Raw genomic sequence first — 20,182 nt, forward strand, 5'->3', positions numbered from 1 at the left:
TGGCATTACGTCTTTTGGAACAGAGTTCTGATAGCATGGATTCGTCTCCCCATACAGTGATCAGATCCAGTTCCCCCTGCTTTCGGGGGACTGCATGGTCACCTGTGCTGATGAGCTCGCCATGCTGGCCAAACAGGAAATGAAATTCAAAAGCTTTTGGGGCTTTTCCTGTGTACCTGACTAGCGCATCTGAATTGAAAGTGCTGTCCAGAGTGGTCACAATGGAGCACTCTGGGATAGCTCCTGGAGGCCAATACCATTGAATTGCATCCACACTACCCGAAATTCGACCCAGTGATGTCGATTTTAGCGGTAATCCCCTTGTTGGGGAGGAGTACCAAAATCGATTTTAAGAGCCCTTTAAGTCAACAAAAATAGCTTCGTCATGTGGACGGGTGCAGGGTTAAATCGACCTAACGCTGCTAAATTCGACCTAAACTTGTAGTGTAGACCAGGGCTAACTGGCCCATGTGAAATCTGGAATCTGCTGGTGCACACTAAAAGTTCCCTAATATGCATGAATATAGTCCTGTTTCAAACATTATGCATTATACAATAACGCACACTAGAGAACTTTTAGTGTGCACCAGACATGTACACATGAGCCAGTTAGTGCACGACATGCTAGTGGGCTTTAGAATTTACACTCTTCTGATGTGGATTAAAGGACCGTCTAGACAAGCCCTTAGTGACTAACCAGGCAATACAAATAACTGACACTGAACAGTCAACCCAGAGCCTGAGAACTGGTTGTTGAAAGTAGTCAGCAAATACTTCTGAATAAGGAATAGATTGGCATTGGTTCACTAAGGATTCCTTTACCAGAAGAAGGGGCAAGTTTATAATAAATATCAATCAGAAGGTACAATTTGACCCTGCTGTAGTTTAGAAGGTCATTTCATTTCAGATAAATATCCCATAGTGAAGATGATTATTTGTCCCTTATCCCACTGTCTAAATTGCAGACATTGAGTGGAAATCTCTTAGAAAGAGATGTTGAACATTTTCCAGTACTTCCTGCTTCTACCAGGTTTGGTTCGTCCTTGTGTGTGGGTCCTTATTTTTTTTTCACTGAATTGCTTCACTCATTCCTGATTTGCACTTATTTCTCAGCCTCCCAGAGCTACAGGTACAACATGCAACACTGAAATGGGGCACCTCATTTCCCCCATTCTTTATTATTCTCCTCTTCCCTTTGCCCCCTTCTTCCTTCTCTCTGACCCTTTCTTTTCTGCCAGCTCTCTATCTCTCCCGCTGTCATTTGTGCTGCCCCCATCCTTACATTTTTAATCCTTTGTCCCTTCAAACTTCCTTTCTTTTGTTTTCTTCCCCTTTTCACCATCATTTCCTCCTGCTGTTGGAGTGCTGTTCTAGAATCTCCCATGCTGCCAGATTCCTTCTGATCCTTTTAACTGGCTTTCTGCTCCTTCTTTGACTTACTCCTATTTCACTGAAGTCTATGAGTGTTTTTTGCTATTGATTTCTAGAGGTGTAGGAATGGACCCAGTGTCTGTGATGGGTGGGCAGTGCAGGAAGTACGCCCCCTTTCCTTTATGGTTTCTTAAGAGATTGCAAAGGAAAAAATCCTGTTTGGTGAGAGGGGGAAATAAAATCAGGGGATCCTTTGTACAAAACACAGAAAAAATGCTTTTCACTATCACACTGTCTCTGTTTGTCAGAGGAAACACACCAGACCCAGCAGGATGGGGGCTGTGTTGAGTAGCATTCTCACACCATGGGATTTTGTAGCAATATGGATATCAGGATGGGGGCCCTTAAAATAGCATGTCCTGCTGAATGTATCTGAGAGGAATTATTCTCCAGACAACTCTCCACTGAGCAGTTTGGTGTGACTGCAGAAGTAGGGTAGAGGCTGGGACTAGTTGCCAAATGGCTCCCAGTTATGCAATTAAACAGGTGATATGTTGGAATTCCCTTATGTGATTCAGGCTGTTCTCATTCACAGTATGAACTTTTGGATGTTCTGGCAGTCACTGCATTAATTTCCTGCTCAATTTCACATCCAAATTTTAAAAGATCTGAATTTCTGAAGCAAAACTGAAGTGCCGAAATGTAACACAATCAACTCAGATTGGGCCAAATTCTACAGTCTCATTTTGGCTTGTTCAAAAACTGCAGAATGTGGACCATTGACCATTGTTGCTCACCATGGGTCTACCATTTTAGTCTGCCCAAAATAAATCAGTAACTTCCATCACTACTGTTCTTTCGACTGTAGTTTTTAGTCTTCTGTAACATGGGATGGGGCACGAAAAGTCCAAAAGTTTCATTTTCTATCATATTCTGCCACACAGATTAGGCCATTGTACAACTACAGTAAACTGGTCAGTAACAGCTGTGAAGTACAGAACCTTCCAAATAAACAATGTACATAAAAGAAAAGTCAGGTATTTTTTTTGTTCAGATTTTAGTTTGACAGAGAAAAAGTTCTGCTTTGCCTTACAAATCTCAGTATTTGATTCATATTAAACACAATCTGATCCTGGGCATCTTCAACCAGTTACATTTAAATAGCCACAACAGGAAACAGTCAAGCCTCACTAAAAATCAGAGTTCTTGATGAGCTATGAGAAAGTCTATGTTTCGTTTCCAAATTAAAGAAGGTTAATATATTTATTTCCTTTACCTTCCTTTCTCCCAGGCTGTTGAAAACAAATTGGGAAGGAAGAGGTCAAAAAGTTAAATGAAAGCAGTGAAAATACCATCAAATTATTTCTTTCCATTGTGAAACTCATCCACAAGGTGTGACGGGGCAAAGCCAGATGGCTACAGAAAAGTAGTGGGAGATAGATATATTAGCTCCAGGCTAATTAAATCCCTGGTACCAGGTTAAGTGAAATGGAAGCTAGTCCAGGTCAATTAAGACACCTGGGGCCAATTAAGAACTTTCCAGAAGGCAGGGAGAATGCTAGGTTGATTGGGACACCTGAAGCCAATCAGGGGCTGGCTGAAACTAGTTAAAAGCCTCCCAGTCAGTCAGATGGGTGTGCATGTCAGGAGCTGTGGGAGGAAGTTGTGCTGTTGGAGAGGCTGAGCAGTACACACCATATCAGGCACAAGGAAGGAGGCCCTGAGGTAAGGGTGAAGTGGAGCTTGAGGAAGTGAGGGCTGCTGTGGGGGAAGTAGCCCAGGGAATTGTACATGTCATGTTTCTAAAAGGTCAGCTACCATAGCTGATACTATTAGGGTCCCTGGGCTGGAGCCCGAAGTAGAGGGTGTGCCCGCCCCCCCCCCCCCCGACCTTTGCCCCCTGATTAATCACTGAGACTGGGAGACAACAGAGACTGTGCAAGGAAGGATAACTTCTCCTCACCTCCCTGGCTGGCTTATGATGAAAATGGCTCAGTAGACTGTGACCCTTGTCTCTAGAGAAAGAAGGGTTACGTGGCGGGTCACAGTGAGCCTCTGCGGCTAGCGAAATCCGCCAGGAAATGCAGGACCAATGGAGGCAAGGACAGAGCTCTGTCACAAAGGTCGTACACAGAAGACCAAATGCCAGAATGTTTCCTTGATCTAGCTGTCCAGACAGAAAGAACTCTGTTTCCATCTTGCTGAAGAAAATAAATAGAAATATTTCAAACCTGAACTGTAAGTCTGATTGGCTACTCCTCTTATTGGTTGGCATGGAAGACAGACTCAGGAAAGTGGGAAATAAATTTCCAAAGACAGCAAAAGCTTCAAAAACACGTGAAAAGAGCCCAACACAGCATGGGTGTCTGACAGGCAGTGTCTGTAAAACAAATAAGATCAAGCTGTGCCATGACAGAATCACTAGAAAGTAATTTAATGGCTCTCTCATAGTTACAGGACTAGCTGCACCTCTGTCCCTTCCTAGTGTTTCTGAATTCACACTCCTCCGATGCCAGGTCCTGTTCCTTTACCTCTCCAGAAGTGGAATTCTGCAATTCTTCGACTCATAGACCAGGGCCTGGGCTACAGCACCCAGTACAGTACCATGGAAATCATAGAATCATAGAATATCAGGGTTGGAAGAGATCTCAGGAGATCCTCCAGTCCAACCCCCTGCTCAAAGTAGGACCAATCCCCAACTAAATCATCCCAGCCAGGGCTTTGTCAAGCTGGGCCTTAAAAACCTCAAAGGAAGGAGATTCCACCACCACCCTAGGTAACCCATTCCAGTGCTTCACCACCCTCCTAGTGAAATAGTGTTTCCTACTATCCAACCTAAATCTCCCCCACTGCAACTTGAGACCATTGCTCCTTGTTCTGTCATCTGGTACTGAGAACAGTCTAGATCCATCCTCGTTGGAATCCCCTTTCTATGCTTCCACCAATGGAATGAAAGCAGCTATCAAATCCCCTTCTCATTCTCAACAATCAACAGTGCTCACCCTGAAGGTCCAACTGAGTTCAGACACCTACAGTTCTTCCCTTTGCGAGCTGGAAACCAGTTGTGTATGGTGAAAAAACAGCCTTCTTAAAACAAGAGAGTGTGGTTTATTTAGCAGTACGAAAAAAACATTAGAGAAAAAGGGACTAAAACAACAGCCTACATGCATTCTATTTTACCTAGGTCCTGCCGATGGCCTTGTTTCTCCAGGCACCCCCAGTGGTCTCCTGTGTCTGAGTCTTGTTTCCTCTATTTGCTCTTCCTGCCCCCTCATAGGTTCATGGATTCTCAGGCCAGAAAGGAGCACTATGACCCTCAAGTCTGACCTTAACCAGCTGCTTAGTTTGAGGATGATAGGGGGATCATGAAGTGTTGGACCCCGCATATCTCCACAAACCTTTGTACAGGACAGACTCAGACTTTGTTCCCTGATCAGTCAAAACCTTGTGGGGAAAACCCACATGCTGAATATTTCCAGCAAGACATCTACCACCTTGTCTGCCTTTAAAGAGGACAGGCCCACGGCTTCTGGATGGCAGGTGGCATAATGTGCTACCACCAGAACATACCTTTTCCTTGACATGTGACTTTGTTAAGGGCTTGTCTACAAATGGAGTTGTTCCTGATTAACTGTTTGTGATTAACTCCATGTGTGGACACTCTCATACTGGTATAAGACTGTCCACACATGGAGTTAATCTGGAACAGATAATCAGTAACAACTCCATGTGTAGACAAACCTTAAGGGTCCCCACAATGTCCATGAAGAGAGGAGAAACTCTACAACCACACACAGAGAGCCTGACAAAATAAGGATCTCAGATTTGCAGTGTCCTTAAAAAAAAAAAAATCAGGCTGTGCCATCACTGAGTCAGTAGGAAGCCAGTTAGTGGCTGGAGGGCTTATAGCATAACAAATTGAAAAGACGGACATTATTTGGTAAATAGTGGTGTCCCTAGGGTTGCCAACCCTCCAGGATTGGCCTGGAGTCTCCTGGAATTAGCACTGATCTCCCAGGTGCTAATGAAAGTAATCAGAATAGCTTCAGGTTTCAGAGTAACAGCTGTGTTAGTCCTTTTCTTTTTGAGAATAGCTTCAGTCAGAGTTGGCAACCCTCGGTGTCCCCCTGGGATCTGTACTGGGACCAGTCCTATTCAACATATTCAGAAATGATCTGGAAAAAGGGATAAACAGTGAGGTGGCAAAATTTGCAGGTGATACAAAACTTCTCAAGATAGTTAAATCCCAGACAGACTGCATAGAGCTACAAAGGGATCTCACAAAACTGGGTGACTGGGCCACAAAATGGCAGATGAAATTCAATGTTGATAAATGCAAAATAATGCACATTGAAAACATAATCCCAACTATACATATAAAATGATGGGGTCTAAATTAGCTGTTACCAGTCAAGAAAGAGATCTTGTAGTCATTGTGGATAGTTCTCTGAAAACATCCACTCAACGTGCAGCAGCAGTCAAAACAGAATGTTGAGAATCTTTAAGAAAGGGATAGGTAATAAGACCAAAAAAATCATAATGGCTCTACATAAATCCGTGGTTTGCCCACATCTTGTATACTGCATGCAGATGTGGTCGCCCCATCTCAGAAAGGATATATTGGAATTGAAAAAGGTTCAGAAAAGGGCAACAAAAATTATTAGGGGTCTGGAACAGCTTCCATATGAGGAGAGATTAATAAGAGTGAGACTTTCCAGCTTGGAAAAGAGACTACTAAGGGTGGATACGACAGAGGTCTATAAAATCATGACTGGTGTGGAGAAAGTAAATAAGGAAGTGTTATTTACTCCTTCTCATAACACATGAAGTAGGGATCACCAAATGAAATTAATAGGCAGCAAGTTTAAAAGAAACAAAAGGAAGTATTTTTTCACACAACGCACAGTCAACCTGTGGAACTCCTTGCCAGAGGATGTTGTGAAGGCCAGGACTTATAACAGGGTTCAAAAAAGAACTAGATAAGTTCATGAAGGATAGGTCCACCAATGGCTATTATCCAGGATGGCCAGGGATGGTGTCCCTACTCTCTGTTTGCCAGAAGCTGAGAATGGGTGAGAGGGGATGGATCACTTGATGATTACCTGTTCTGTTCATTCCCGCTGGGGCACCTGGCATTGGCCACTGTCGGAAGACAGGAGACTGGGCTCGATGGACCTTTGGTCTGACCCAAAGGTTCTTATGTTCTTATTTAATCATGGAATTCCTTGGGAAAATGCTCCCAGAAATGTTATCCTTGAATGTGGAAGTACCTCATATGGAATACCCAGGAAGAGACCCCAGGGAATACCAACACTGTGAACACAAACCCTCTTATTTGGACTGAAAAAAACTTCACATTAAAAGACACCCATCAAAAGCTCAGGGCATCCTGGACTGTATTATTGAAACAAACACCATCTAATGACAGGTTTCAGAGTAGCAGCCGTGTTAGTCTGTATTCGCAAAAAGAAAAGGAGTACTTGTCTCTAAGATGCCACAAGTACTCCTTTTCTTTTTACCATCTAAAGAGACACAAAACAAAAATTGTCCAAAGCAGCAGCGCTCTCCTACCTCCACCAAACAGCACCACACTTCATCTAATCACCCAGCCCAAAACCACAGCCCAACATTTTCCCAACCTCAACTGCCTCTACACAAACTAAGAACAATACAGACCTTCTTCAAAGACTAAAAATGTGCTTGCTTGTTAAGAAAAACAACCTGGAAGAGTATACGGAACAGCGCCACCTGGTGACCCCTACCATAACAGTACTATGAAGTGTTGTAGTAGCCATGTCCATCCTGGGACATTACAGAGATATGGTGAGTGAGGTAATATCTTTTATTGGACCAATTTCTGTTGGTGAAAGAGACAAGCTTTGGAGCTACACAGAGCTCTTCCTCAGGTCTGGGAAAGATACTTAGAGTATCATAGCTAAATATAAGATTGAATAGATAATTTACCATAAAGTAGTTAGCACATATTCTAAGGGACCATTCAAGGAAAATCACCAAGCATAATTGCAATCAGCAAGCGGAAATATTTTACTTTAATGATCTTGGTTTGTATTTGTACTTTGTAGTTATTTTCCTAAAAAAAAGGCTGATTTGTATTGGTTGGGAACCATTAAAACATGTTGATTTGCAACTAAATATATCTATTACATTACATTTGGTTCACTTTTTATAATTATTATTTTGCTAACCAGGAGGATATACTATATTTATATAAATTTATTTAAGTAATTATATAGCTTGACAAACATGTATTTGGATTCTTAATTTTTACATTTTTAATTATGTTAGAAAATGGTAAGTGATACATTTCTTATTCAGTGATGCTTAATTTTTTACTTGTTTTCATGTCAGTTTGGATGGAAATTCAAACTAAATTGTAAATGCACAAAAACAGCATTCCATTTTTTATTAATTAAATAAGACTCTTAAATGTGCTGGATACACAAGAAAAAGTTATTGGAAAATGTACGAAAACATGTTTTGCATTTAAAATGTAACTGATTCATGAAACAAAGAAAGTATTATCTATAGTAACTTGAACTGATTGTTTCTGTTTAACATGTCCTTCAAGATTTTAGAACAAGTAGATCTCATCTTCTCACACCTAGTTTTTACTACAGATTGGAACAGGAAAACAAGCTTTCCTGATTTTTCAACTCCCAACTGGTTTCTTAACTTTGAATCAACTAATCATTGAACAAGTTGAATAAACTGAAATGAACAAAATGTTCCCTCTGCACCTGAAGAAGAGGCTACTGTTGTCAAAAACTGGTTTGGCATTTCTATAAACTCTGGTTCAAGGTGCTTAGACAGTGACTTCCACAAGTTCAGATGTGTGCCTTTCTTTAAAACTTGGCAAACTTGGCTTAGTTTTTTTTTAAATTTAAATTATTTTAAAGATTATAATAAGTTTAGGCCATAACATAGGTTGTCATAATTTCAAATTTAATTTTAAATAAGTTTATTTTTTAAAATGAACCCATATTTACCTTTTTTAAAATCTGATTTAAATAAAAACCTGATGTTTAAAATGTATTTATTTTAGATAATAGATTTTTATCCTCCCTGGCTCATATCAACACCTCTCACCTCCAGGGAAAGAGCTTTGGTATGTAATCACATGTTTCTTCTGTATAACGACATTAAGTCAACCAACCTCCAAGATTTGCTGGTGAAATTACTGGCAGATAGGACACAGTTCACTTCACCCATTTTTCTAAACTGCTCTCAGATTCAGAAATTCTGGTCACACATATAGAAAAGACTGCAAAAAAATAAGCTTTACATAATATAAAAAACCCACAATTTTCTATACTGTGGTAAATATCTTTATAGTTTATTCTTGGAAATACCCATATGAATACTGACAGGCAGCGAGAGAGACAGAAATAACCAATTAGTTTTCAAAAACAATACAGAATGACACCTTCACAAAATATTAATTTTAGGCTCACAAATAAAACCCCTACTGTGAAGATATGGCTACACAAAATGCAAGAAACGTGAGACATGGGACAAATCACTCCCCAGATGAGCCAACCCTGGGACTGGTTCAGTTGCTACCCACAACACATACAAAATTAATCAAAGAATAAATATCTTTGGTCCTGAACTGAAACATCACACACAAAAATTTCAGTTTATAAAAAGGATACTCTGTATACTAAGGGCCTGATTCTCATTTTCCATAAAGCCCCTTTACTCTGGCAGTATAAAGGGCCTTAAAGTAGGTATAAGGTGCATTTAATCCCACTTTAAGATGCCTTACACTGCCAGAGTAATGTAAAGAGGCTCTAGTGTAAATGAGAATCAAGCCCTACACCACTTTTGAACCTACTCATATAATAATCTTTGTTCCTGAACTAAAACACGCACACAAAATATTTTCGATATATAGAAAGCTTACTCTGTTCACTAAGCCATTCAGGTACCTACTCATTTCATCCTTATTTGGGTAAGTCCTATCTGCCTGCTCTTTGTGTACCAAGTAATGATGCTGTGGTACTTCTTGTTTAGTATATTCCCATCCATGTACTTGCCTGCATATTTAAATATGTAGCTAGCTGTAGCTATGATATCCCATCCAAACATTTCTTTAAACAATTATTTAATCCATAGTTATAAATCTGGCTTGATGTTTCTTTTGTTACACTGTTCCGATTCTTAGATACTTGTTGACAAAGTAAATTGCTACCTTATGTTTGTTGAGACTTCAGAAGATTCATTGTTATTCAGGAATTGATTGTACCATGGTAAAGATAATATTGTCAGCTTGTTAAATAAACAAGATATTGGGATTTGCACTTAAAATGCAATTCAATAGTTGATTATTTTTGCCCTCCACCAAGCAATGGATGGATTAAAGAGTTTTGATGGATTCAACAACAGTGAACAGAGGGGAGATATGATTGCTCTCTATAAATATATCAGAGGGATAAATACCGGAAAGGGAGAGGAATTATTTAAGCTCAGTACCAATTTGGACACAAGAACAAATGGATATAAACTGGCCACCAGGAAATTTAGACTAGAAATTAGACGAAGGTTTCTAACCATCAGAGGAATGAAGTTTTGGAATAGCCTTCCAAGGGAAGCAGTGGGGGCAAAAGATCTATCTGGCTTTAAGATTAAACTCGGTAAGTTTATGGAGGAGATGGTATGATGGGATAACATGGTTTTGGTAATTAAATATTCATGGTAAATAGGCCCAATGGCCTGTGATGGGATATTAGATGGGGTGGGATATGAGTTACCCAGGAACGAATTTTCTGTAGTATCTGGCTGATGAATCTTGCCCATATGCTTAGCTGATCGCCATATTTGGGGTCGGGAAGGAATTTTCCTCCAGGGCAGATTGGAAGAGGCCCTGGAGGTTTTTTGCCTTCCTCTGTAGCATGGGGCACAGGTCACTTGCTGGAGGATTCTCTGCTCCTTGAAGTCTTTAAACTACGATTTCAGGACTTCAATAGCACAGATATAGGTGTGAGGTTTTTTGCAGGAGTGGTGGGTGAAATTCTGTGGCCTGCGCTGTGCAGGAGGTCAGACTAGATGATCATGATGGTCCCTTCTGTCCTAAATATCTATGAATCTATGAACTCAAACCAAACATTTGATCAAACCAAACTTTTGATTAATTGTTCTATGTTTGATATGCAAAGTCACTGCAATGATACTGAAATAATAGAGCATCTATATGGTAGACATTTGTTTCTCTGCTCTATAATCCTGAATATTGATCTCAGTGATGTTTTTTATTTCACTGCAGGAATGTGCTAATCCATAAAGTCAGCCAATCAGATTCTGATACATTACATTGGGCTTATTATTACAAAACTCCCACTGACCTTGATGGAAGCCAAATTGGGTCCACTGTGAGCTCATATTCATTAACTAGTTTTCCACTCATTAGATTCTTCCAGTCATAAAATTCCAAGTACTTTTTATACTGTCAGAGATTTCCATATATTGATGTACCAGATAGATGGCCAAAGAATAATGATTTACATCAGATATTTTCACATTTTAAAAAAAATCTTGTACAGTAAAACTGTTGGCTGGTGTATATGCACAATGAATGGCTCCCATGCTGCTAGTAAAATGGCTTCTCCTTAAAGCCTCATTATTTAATTGCCAGTATGGGAACTACTTATTCTTTTCTATGCTTCCACCAATGGAATGTTACTGCTTATGAAAGTCTTATTTTATTTGTTTTAGTTCCCTGCACTTTTAAAGTATATATATATATATATATAATTCTTAATCATATACAAAGGTTGAGACTAATCCATATTTAATGCTAATTTTAAAACCAGTTAATTAAGAGGCTCCTTTCATAACAGAAAAAAATATAGTGAGAGAAAGAAAAGGGGGAAAATACATTAAATTAATAGTGAGGAAAAGAGGTCTCTGAATGGAAAGATTAATGGAAATGATGCATTAATAGGGAAGAAAAATTAATGCCAATCACTGATCAATTCATCAACAATATATATATATTGTGTGTATGGTGACAAATATTCTCAAACAGATTAAATATTTAAATTGAAGTAAAGCTGTCCATCATGTATAGGAGGTAAAAATTCCTATTTCTGAAGCAGGAGCTCCAAATTCCACCATGTAATTCAATAAAACAAAGTAATGCAGCACAAGCTAGTCTTACTATATCCGGAAGCGGCTGCTCAGCATCTGTACCAATGACGTCCATTTGAGTACACACCTTCCTCAGGGACAGCAAAGCAAAGAATCATGCAATACAGAGAGAATTACAACTTCTTTCTCAAGTCAAGTGGAAGATTTGTTTTTCTAAATGAAACTGCAGTCATCTTCCGTGTTTCTTAGGTGACCTCATCCTCACTTAGCAGCAGATCTAATATTAACTCATAAGTAATCTCAACTTTCTTGTCTAGGTTTGAGTAAGAACTTTGTTGAGCTATATACATGAGAGATTCTTATGAGTGACGTATTTACAGATAAATGGACAAATTCACCCATGGAGATACCCCAGGGAGGAATTTGTCCCATGATTTGTTCTATTGACATCTGACTTAGCTTAATAACTTTTCACTTGTTTTCGCAAACTTCATCCAGTGGGAAATTTGGGATGTTTGTTGGTTCATGAATAAAATAAACACTTCCAATACTCACCTGAAAAGGTCTGAGCTATTTTTCAACTCTTTTTCTAAAGGCCTGGTCCAAAGTCCACTGAATGGAATTCTTGCCATTGACTTTAATTGATTCCTAAGAACTGAAGGAAAAATAGACAGAAGAGGAAGACTCTTCTGAGTGTTTTCATGTTGTTCTGTTATCCAGAAAACTGCTTAATCAACAGTCTTAGCCTCACCCAAACTGTGAATGCATGTGTATTTTGAAACTGAAACTGTGATATTTGTATTTAAGTTACAGTGGCTGATTTTCTAAGATATGCAAAAAAAAAAAAAAAAAAAAAAGCCCAAAGAATAGGGCAATGCCCTAATACTGGAGAAGATCAATTTTGCATATTCTTGTAAGCTTTGTGTACACTAGCAAAATTATTCCTTGTTGATATCAAATGTCAGCAAAAGATGCAGCTGAACCAGTGATGAATTACGTCTTCACCCAGGTTCCTTAAATGGGCTGAGCACACTTGGCTACACCTGCAGTTAACTGTGTTCTGCACAGGTTCAGCTCTGACAAGGGGTTTAAGCAAAGGGTAATTTTGCTAGTGTACATAAGGCTTTGGAAACACTTCTGGAAACTTCTGCTCTCATTTACACATTCTGGCCTCCTATGCTTGCACAATTTAGGGCATAATTTTGCTTTTTATCTTCACTTTTTTCTGAGGAAGTTTTCAGTTTTAAAAAACCATGTGAAATGTTTTTTTTTAATATAAATACATAAATTTAGTGCTTTTAAAAGGTGCTTGGCTGATATCCTTGAAGAATTAAGTCCTCAGTTCACTCACTGCACAGGTGTAGCATAGGCAATTATAGTGGAAGTCTATTCAATCTACCTTCATCTGACCTGGAGGGATCATCAGTAAAGCTCAGAGAAGGGTTTAGTCTCCTTAGTTCATGCAGCCTTTGGTGACTAAGTTAAGATGGCCAATGAAAATGCCAAGTGCCAATGGTGGATTTGTAATACAGATACCTAACTGCTAAGAACTAGAATGAGGCCTCCAGGTCATTCCTCAGAGACCCCTCTCCAGACAGTAATCAGAAACCAGTGAGATTCACCCACTGCCAACTTGCCCTGATTTCAGCGACCCAGAGACTAAAAGTTCTTGTATGCATTACCAAACCACTGAGCCATCTTGTGAACCCAATTTGGTTATTTTAAAAGCACAGTTGTGTATATTATGTGTCCATAAATAGAAACACATCTGAACATAAATAAATACAAATTAAATGTCTCATATTGGCTTTTTTCAAAAGCTGGAAGTAATTTTCCTTGCAATATGAAAGTCAGGTCAGCTTTTGGCATTTTCTTCTGGCAGCTTGTCAGTCTCCTTTGAAGAAAGAAACAGTTCTGGTTGTGAAAAGCTGTGTGTATTTTATAAATTAGATTCTCCTTTGTATTTCTCCAGTTTGTTAATAAATGTTTTCTCCCTCTTTATTGATCTTTATCTTTTTCTTCCAAGCAGAAAGTTTTATCCAGGTGATTGTTTTCAAGTTCTCTGTCTCTGGAAAAAAGATAGCTTCGTTGGTCTCTGATGGCAGGATGTTTGTGAGCAAATGGTAAAGCACATTGTCAATCACAACTATCTTCTGTATGTACTTGTTTGGGGTTTCGATTTCAGTCTACTTCTGGGCTGCTCTAATCTATGCCAGTAAAAGCCCCCAAAGATACATGGCCCTGGCAAAAAATTACTGGGGCACATTAATACATGAGCCATGCCCCAGACTTAGCCACATAGGAATCTCATGTTTCACTGAAAGTTGAAAAGTTCCTACATCCCTAAGTTATTTCTGAAAATGAGACGTAGGAGCCTAAGTCTACATGGGTGTAATTCAAAATGTTACCAGTATCCATAGCTTGCCCCAACTTCTCCAGTTAATGATATAAAAAGTTTTACTAGACTGATTAAAGGGCCCAAATGAAACCAATAGAAAGGAGCATAATATGTGGTAGATGAAAAGTAAGACAGAAATTATGAGAGCTGAGGGAATTTGAAGAGCAAATAACAAGACATAAAAACAAGTACCAAGAAATTCTTTAAGTATATTGGGAGGAGGAAGGGTGCATAAGAATCCATAGGTCTGCTGGAATCCCAGGTAGTAAACCCAGTGGTAAAGGAGCATAACACCACAGAGACAAAATAGCTGCCAAAAGATACTGAGGCCAAGAATGTAGTAGGATGCAAAAAATTATATTAAAAAGTATAAATCTGAATTCAAAGAGCTGCAGTTACCTTAGGTAGGATAAAATAATTTGTAAGGGGAATAAGTACCATGCTTCAGGGAATAATTTACCCATAGATCAATGGGGATTGAAAGAAAATTCCTGTTACCCAGAGACACTTTGGTACCGACTGGTGGAGGGCATAAGGTGTACATATGGGTTTACAGGGATCCACTGGGTCAGATATGTATGTGATAGTTTTTCAAAGGGTGACATGTGTGGTCTTTACTGAGAGCCAGTACCTTACTGGTCATCATAATAATTGTGAAATGTCTGCAGAGATTATATTTAAGCAGTTATATATCTATACTGAAAACTATGGGTGTGTTTACACAGCAAAGAAAATCCTGCAGCTGGCCCATGACAGTCCATGTGGGTTCATGGGGCTTGGACTGAAGGGCTGTTTCATTGCTGTGTAGACATCCGGGCTTGGGCTGGAGCCCAAGTTATGGAACCCACCCACACTGCAGGGTCGTAGACTTCATCAGACAAGACAATATCTTGTTAATTAAGTCTAGCCTCTAGAAGGCATATTATGATTTTATTTTACATGTAACCATTTGTTTCCAAAACTTTTATTTGTTACTCTGTTACGTGTTACTTCTAGAATCTCTATTCTTTGTTAAATAAACTTTTACTTGTTTTCATTATAAACATATGGAAGTGTTGAGTGGTAAGTGGAGTGGAAAGCTGCTGTATACTGTTATATTGTTTAGAAGCAATGAATCTGAATTCAGCAAGTGTCCAGTGGACAAGGGGCTGGACACACCAGGAGGATGCTTGGAGGGCTCAAAGGTTAGAGTGTGCCCATCGCTAACTTGTAAAGAGAGAGTGGGGTCTGTGCAGGTCTGGACAGAAGTGCTTGTGTTGCCCAGTGCTGGTGGAATTGGGGAGCTTACCCCTGACAGGCACAGACAAGGCTTCCTCATGCTAAAGGCAGGTGGTAGCGTGGTGCCTCACAACCCTGTGTATCCCCAGGAAGTATCACAATTCCTTTGGAAATGTAATCCAAAAGTTGTCATTACAAGGTTTCTTGTACCCATCTTCAGTGTCTAGCCCTGGCCACTCACTGTTGGAGAAAAGATCCCTGTCTAGGTAGATCAATGGTCTGATCTGAAATGGCAATTCCTTTGTTCCTGCTGTTGACACCAGGGGGGGCTACTACCCCTGAACTGGATCTTTACTGGCTCCCAATGGAGCGGATTATTGTCATACCAGTGAAAAAGGTCCACAGTAATTATCTTCAATACTCAGCAGTTTATTGAAAAGGAATTACACAAGCGGCAAAGGGTTATATCAAGCACATAACTCCTATGTTGGACATTAAGAACTATACATTCATAGAATCATAGAATCATAGAATATCAGGGTTGGAAGGGACCTCAGGAGGTCATCTAGTCCAACCCCCTGCTCAAAAGCAGGACCCATCCCCAATTAAATCATCCCAGCCAGGGCTTTGTCAAGCCTGACCTTAAAAACTTCTAAGGAAGGAGATTCCACCACCTCCCTAGGCAACGCATTCCAGTGTTTCACCACCCTCCTAGTGAAAAAGTTTTTCCTAATATCCAACCTAAACCTCCCCCACTGCAACTTGAGACCATTACTCCTTGTCCTGTCCTACCACTGAGAATAGTCTAGAACCATCTCTCTGGAACTACCTCTCAGGTAGTTGAAAGCAGCTATCAAATCCCCCCTCATTCTTCTCTTCTGCAGACTAAACAATCCCAGTTCCCTCAGCCTCTCCTCATAACTCATGTGTTCCAGACCCCTAATCATTTTTGTTGCCCTTCGCTGGACTCTCTCCAATTTATCCACATCCTTCTTGTAGTGTGGGGCCCAAAACTGGACACAGTACTCCAGATGAGGCCTCACCAATGTCGAATAGAGGGGGACGCTCACGTCCCTCGATCTGCTCGCTATGCCCCTACTTATACATCCCAAAATACCATTGGCCTTCTTGGCAACAAGGGCACACTGCTGACTCATATCCAGCTTCTCGTCCACTGTCACCCCTAGGTCCTTTTTCGCAGAACTGCTGCCTAGCCATTCGGTCCCTAGTCTGTAGCTGTGCATTGGGTTCTTCCGTCCTAAGTGCAGGACCCTGCACTTATCCTTATTGAACCTCATCAGATTTCTTTTGGCCCAATCCTCCAATTTGTCTAGGTCCCTCTGTATCCTATCCCTGCCCTCCAGCATATCTACCACTCCTCCCAGTTTAGTATCATCCACAAATTTGCTGAGAGTGCAATCCACTCCATCCTCCAGATCATTTATGAAGATATTGAACAAAACCGGCCCCAGGACCGACCCCTGGGGCACTCCACTTGACACTCCACTTGACTCCACATTCCCTTAACTAGTCTCTCTTTCACAAACATACACAAACAGGCCCTGCACTGGCCTCACGCAGTTCCTGCTTGGCAAACAGAGAAGGTGGTTACCAATTCTTCAGATGGCTTCTTTCCTCCTGGTCTGTTCTTCTCAGCCCTCTGGTCTGTCTTGGATTCCTCTGAAGCAAGGCCTCGGTTGCCTTGAGACCCCTCTGGTTCACAGTCCTACTTGAGCCCACGGAGCAGAGTTTTGGGTACTCTGTCTAGCAGCATTGCTTCTTCAAGCATCAGAATTAAGGAATCCCAAGTACAGTAATTTACTTTGGTTGATTCTTTGACTCTTTTTCCTCAAAGGAGTCACATGTCTTGAAAGCATGCCCACTGGGTGTGTGGTTACTAATTTTTACCTAATTAGTGTTACAGAAGGGGCTGCGGGTGGTGGTACCGAATGAAGATCACCCCACATTTACTCACTCATCAATCATTCACTGTCTCTCTGCGTGATGTTCCTGATGTAAAGTCACTATAACCAGGTTGACCTGTGCTTCATGCTGGAACTTTATACATGTGATATTTGCTTTTGCATGGGCCCATATTTGCCAATTAATAGGTTCAATATTGATCATGCATGCAGACTTCGCCAGTCCTTATGCTTAAGGGGAACCTGCTCCCAGGATCCTCTGCAGCCATTCAGCCATGTTTAAATCATGTCAAGTTATGCTCATACCATTCATTCAATATGGCCACACCAATTTGTCACCCTCCCTACACGGGCTATACTAAGAACTGTGACACCTATTCTATGACAATATAGGATGTGAAGTTCCCAAATTGTGGCACATTCAGCTACAACTGAGGCATATTCCTACAGTATATACAATATATTCCAAAGAAAATGAAAATTGACTAATGAAATGTACAGGTTTTTTGTGATAGATGCACTCTTCGTTTTCTTATATGCTTTCTGTTTGTAGAAATATTGTACAATACGTAATAAAGAATATTCATTCTATTTATTCAGGTATTTAGGCCCAATCCAGCAAAGTACTTGCTTGTGCTTAATTTTAAGCCCATACGTAGACCCACTGACTTAATTGAGACTACTCATGTATTACACTTAAGCACACAATTAAGCGCTTTAATTGATAGGAGTTTTATAGCACCCATCCCAAACTCTGGGCATGTACAACAATTAAAATACATAATATTTCAGACAGATTTTTTAACTATTACAAAGTTAATAGATTACAAGTACTGGAAACACACTCAACACAAGACACACTGAAATTTTGAAAAATTGGCTCTTCATTGTGATATATTCTAACGTTTCCTATAAATGATAGCTTAGTTAACACTGCAATTATTATTGCAAACAAAGCAATTTCTAAGTATATGTTTTATTAATATTCCTAAACTATTGTGTAAAATGTTTAAAATCATATAGATGATTTAGGAACTTAAATCCCATTTTCAAAACGTACTTAGCCACATACAAGTCTCATATCTTATTGAAAATCAATGGGATTTAGGTTCATAAATCTACATGTGTGCATTTGAAAATGTTGCCCAATAGCCATAACTTGCCCCTAACTTCTTAGTTTAATATAAAAGATGTAATAGAAATTAGAATGTGAAACATGTGTGACTTATTCAAGTTAAAAGCAAGGCTCTCTGGCCTGCCAGTTTTCATGGATGATCAGTCTGAGTGGAACATTTAGCAAGTGTCTCCTCAAAGTAATGTCTACTTGGATTGCTCCACTGTCACTTACAGCCATTATTTGTTTTTCTAGTGGCCTATAACTCTTGCGATCTGTTGAGGCTTTTAGGGAACAGTACCCTATATTGGTATCAATCTGAAGCTATGCTTGGAACATGTAACTAATCTCATATTACATTATGCATGTATTGTGTTGTGTTGTAGAGAGTTTATCTGTAACAAATAAACAGTGAAATCTTGGCTCTGCTGAAGTCAATGCAAAATCCCATTGATTGCAATGGGGTTAGGATTTCACCCAAAATGTTTTCCTCTTCTGGTGAAAGTGGAAGTGGGATATTTTGAAACATGCAGTTGAGAAAAGAAGCACAGCATAAAGACGTACATTCAGTATGTGAATTACAGTGTGCTTGTTATCTAACAAAACTGTCTTTAAACCATATGCTTGTCCTTCACAACAGAGGGAAATTAATACGTTAACTGTCAAATTACTGATAAATCAGGACTAGTGGAGAGCTGATTTATAACTTATGAAGGCATTCCAACTTTTTTAACTGACACAGTGGCTGAGTCATTTGAACAGTATTGTTGCTGCTGCAAAAGGTCCAAGTGTGAGCACACAAAAACATATATTAACCATCAGCAGTATCCTGTGCTATGCCCTTACCAGCAATGTTGGACAAATCCACAAAAATGAGAAGAGATTTTTTAAAAATGTTTCTTGTGCCTAAAATTTGAGAGAGGAATCCAAAAGTAATTTGCTAAACAAAGAAACTTGTTTGATTTCCTAGCCCCTTTTCACCCATTGGAGCAGTACTATTTTGGGATGTGTTTGCTGCTGATTTGCCTAGTGTCAACAATGTGCTCAGGACCATATAGAATATAGATACTAAAAACTAGGCCTGCCCTATTGAGTTTACAGCCTAGGAAATGGCTATAGAAAGACAAGATCTATGGACAGTCACAGAGGAAAAAAGTTACCTTAGATATTTCTAATCTCTTCTAATATCCTCAGAGGTAATTTATTATTTTCAGATAAATAATATAAATGTGATTAAAAGGCATCTGACATAGTTCTGGATTCCACTGGGCATTACCTCTTGACACTACTGTATTGTTATTCCTGTGTGTATACTGCTTCTATTTGCACTTCTGTTGTCCTCCAAAGATATGATGCAAATCAACTCCTAGTACGCTGTTTAGTGAAATGTTTCCCATTTCTCTTCTCACCTTCTTTCTATGTCCAAATGTGCTGTCTACTACGATTTTCTAGTTTGGCTTCCTCTCCTTCTTCCACCAAACCTACTATTGTAAGGACGCTAACTTCCTGCTATTATCTAAGGGTCACTTCTCTATTCTTCTCCTGATTGGTCACACTACTGTCTTTCACATTTTTGATTACTTCCACTTTTCCTGATTTTTCCCTTTTTTGGATTCCATGCTATCCTAGTTCTCTTCCTCCTCTCTCACTGATCACTCCTTCACCAAATCGGTTAGTGGAAGGGATAGCGTGAGGGGCACCATCTGCTGGAGACACTTGGGATTCTCTCCTCAGTCTTCTCCTTGCTGATCTCAGATTTGGTCTGTTCTTGATTCTTTTGATAAGAGGGATGGATCAGTAACTGCTTAAAAACTGGAAACAAAGGGTAGGAATAAATGGTCAGTTTTCAGAATGGAGAGAGGTAAATAGTGGTGTCCCCAGAGCACTCTACTGGGACCAGTGCTGTTCAACATATTCATAAATGATCTGAGAAAAGATCTAAATAGTGAGGTGGCAAAATTTGAAGATGATACAAAACTATTCAAGAGAGCTAAGTCCAAAGAAGACTGTAAAGAGTTACAAAGCGATATCACAAACTGGGTGACTGGACAA

The sequence above is a fragment of the Eretmochelys imbricata genome, chromosome 3, assembly GCF_965152235.1.
Source record: "Eretmochelys imbricata isolate rEreImb1 chromosome 3, rEreImb1.hap1, whole genome shotgun sequence".
NCBI lineage: Eukaryota > Metazoa > Chordata > Testudines > Cheloniidae > Eretmochelys > Eretmochelys imbricata.